General features: G+C 34.6%; 1 non-coding gene across 1 annotated transcript; it reads left to right on the top strand.

The window, feature by feature from the left end:
• Positions 1–2627: 2627 nt before the first annotated feature.
• TRNAH-GUG lies at positions 2628–2699 on the top strand. The gene has a single exon. It is a non-coding gene; the product is annotated as a tRNA-His (tRNA).
• Positions 2700–3495: the final 796 nt, after the last annotated feature.

Raw genomic sequence — 3495 nt, 5'->3', positions numbered from 1 at the left:
GTGTATGTTTCGCTAGGGATATTATCCTGTCGATCACCTAGAGCATGGTATACATAATCTAAACATTTGTGCAAGCTCATAAGGGAGATATCCTATCAATCACATAAATCACTAAAAACATAAACTAAAACATTCATGCAAATAAGCAAGCTCAATGATGAGATTATAACGATCAATCACATGGAGCACAGATCACAATAGTCCATCTTAGAAAAAAATTTAAAGAACAATTCCTCACAAATCTTATCATAGAAGTATTTTGATACTTTCTTACATCTCATATAGCTTACTCATCCATATTGCCCAACTTGTATTATAGTCCTGAAAAAAACATGAATCAAAAAATTTTATTCTAGGGATATAACGATAATTTTTCATATTATACATACAATGCATTCTTACAAAAAATTGCCCTTTTGATGTCTTGAACATGCATTTTCTAGCCATTTAAGATAAGAAAGGTTTGCATGCTAGCACGTCCTAGTGATCCCTACAATTATTACTTGTCTAAAGTTTTGTTTGCTACTTACATGGATGATGTATGCCTTCTTGAGCTAGCTTTTCTGCGTGTTAGAGGCTCTAACTTTTCTAAAATGTCTCTAGTGGGTCTTGATCCAAGTATAATTAGGGCTAGATCAAAATCGAGACAAAAGTAGTTGAATGAGGGTCAAACTGGTCAAAACATGGCTTACCATGTGCATACTTTCACAATCGCAACAAAGAGACAGCGATTGAGCGACACTTTTTCTAACCCAGCGAATAAGTCAGACGTGTGCAATTCGCACCTCACCGACAATTTGGGCATATGCTTGAGCCTCCGGTCAAATTTGACCAAAATATTTTAGATGACCTGAGTGAGAAAATACTTTGAATTTTTTTTTATGAAAGTAATGTTATAAGCTATGGGAAATTCTCAACTTTCAACCAAAATTTTAACCACAAATTTCACTAAATTTCTTAAATAGATACTAAAATAAGAGAAAAGGTAAGCACCATCTAAATTTCTTTCATTGCAATTAGCTCTAGTGAGGAGGCTTTCATAAGGAATGGTCTAAATTTCTTCCATAAATCAAAGGTGAAGATGAGTTGATGGGAACAAAAAGCACTTAAAACCATCAACTAACAAGAGATAATTTAATAGGAGAAAAAATAAGTTTTTGACTCATCAAATGAAGCAAATCTTTATTTAGTTAGTTTCCTTGGAATTGAAACCCCCAAGACTAAAATCCTCCCAATCAAACCCTCAAGAAATCGAGTAAAAAAGTCCTTTGTGTATCAATTAATTTTGAGAAAAAAAATCTACTAGGGAGCTGAGTTTTATATTCCTTTTTTCTAGCCAATCTTTTCTCTCTTCAAACAAGTTATTCATTCAAAATCTTCCACCTATGGGTTGAAACTCACCAAAACTTATACTAAGTAAGAATTATGGAGAAAATTATGGTAAACAACTAGATTTCTTTATCCTCCATTCTATCACTGCCTCCTCATATGAGTCCCCTCTACCCTTCTCCTTAAAGTTACTGTATACACCCCCCAAGTATTCTCTAAGTAATCGACATGTCACATCCTCTTAGTCACCTTCATATTATCTCCTCTGAGTCACGCATCAACCTTCTACAAGTCACAGTCATGTCACAACATCAACCTCTTTAAGTCGTAGTCATGTTGGATCCAACCCTCCTCCAAGTCACCATCATATCTCTTTCTCCTAGTAGACTCCATGTCTCGTCCTCCAAGTTGCCACATCAGCCTTTTTAAGTTAGAACTATGTCTCTTCTTCAATCCTCCTCCAAGTAACCGACATATAACCCCTCCAAGCCTCTTAGTCATTACGATGTTGCCTCTCCAAGTCACCTCTATGTCGCCCCCTTAACTAAGTACCTCCATGATGCTTCCTCCCAAGAGCTAGATTATGATGAATGATAGCCAGAAAGAACTAGACAAACAATAAGCCCTAGGCTCTCATGGTGCTAGGAATTAACAATATAATGTTGAGACAATTAGGAGTTTGCTAGCTTATCGTTAATTGTGAACTACAAGAATAAGATCAACATTGGTATTAAATGATGAGATGACAGATCAGCCCAAGGGACTAGATTATAATAAATAATGGTAAAACTTGAACTCGAATCCCAGACATATTTTTCTTTTCATTATTATAACGGACAATATATTGTGGAGATAATTAGGGACTTGCTAGCTTATCTTTAATCATGGACCCTTAAGACCAGATCAACGTTGGTATTAAATGATGGACTAAATTTCAAAGTAGATGTAGTAGTTTAGCGGTGAGGATCCAAGTTGTGGTCGTGTAGGCCTAGGGCTTGAATCCCAACAATTGAAAGTGAATTGAGCGGAATGAAGTTTTTTTTTTTTTTGTAATGGTTTCTTAAAAATTACACATGCCAGTGAGTTACCACATAATACGATCATGTTACTGTGCATGAAATGATAAAGGGTTTACTAATTTAAGCTTAACTTTAAACTATCAAGATGAGCTCTCACAGTATGAACAATTTGATGTGGAGACAATTAAAAGTTTGTTGGTTTATCCTTAAATCTTGACCCTAGTTGATGGATGACCCCTTTGGGCTTGTTTACGATGAATGATGGGCTAAAAAAACAAGGTGGTTGTAGTTTAGTGGTGAGAATTCCACATTGTGGTTGTGGAGACTTGGGCTCGAATCCCAGCAGCCACATTTATTTTTCTCTATTCTTTAAGAGATATCAAAGTGGCAGAGTTTTGCGGTGGTGAGGATCATTCATAATGATGTATTATGGTCTTTGTTCCACCTCGAAATGAGTTATGAGATGATGCCATCATGTCTAGTTACTATGTAGGAAACGATAAAGGGTTTGCTAGTTTTTATGCTTAAGAGTTGATAGGTATGCCCCAAAAGACTAGATTTTGAACCATGATGGGCTAAATATCAAACTAGTTGCAAATTAGTGGAGAGAATTTCAGGTTGAGCTGTGCTTAAATCTTAGTAGTCACATTTGTTTTTTAATTCTAAAAAATTATTAGTTTTACTTATTTTTTATTTTCGAAATAGATATGTTCTTAAAAATAACACAAACCATTTGAAAGTGAAATGGAGTTTGATGAAGTAATTACCCTAAATTTGTAACCATCTAAAAGTGACAGTTCTAAAAGTGACAGTTTTGGAGTTAGAGCCACATTTGTTTTCTAATTTTTATTAACATTCACATAAATGTTAATCTAGGATCTGACACAAAAACATTTATCTCCTTAGCTTTTAACTACAAATCAGCCATGTTAATATAACTCAAAAGTAAAAAATACAAATGAAATTAAAAACTCAACATATTAACACACCTTATATAAGGAATAAGGAATGGTTCTTCCTTGTTCAATCCATGTGAAAGATGTGTGATTTCACACTAAAATTAAAAACTCAGACATATTAACACCCCTCATATAAGGAATGACACCTCTCATACCTTAACCACTCAAGAATGGAATGAAACCACTAT

This window comes from Cucurbita moschata, unplaced genomic scaffold, assembly GCF_002738365.1.
Source record: "Cucurbita moschata cultivar Rifu unplaced genomic scaffold, Cmos_1.0 Cmo_Scf00039, whole genome shotgun sequence".
Lineage (NCBI taxonomy): Eukaryota > Viridiplantae > Streptophyta > Magnoliopsida > Cucurbitales > Cucurbitaceae > Cucurbita > Cucurbita moschata.
This window is presented reverse-complemented; position numbering and strand designations above follow the sequence as displayed.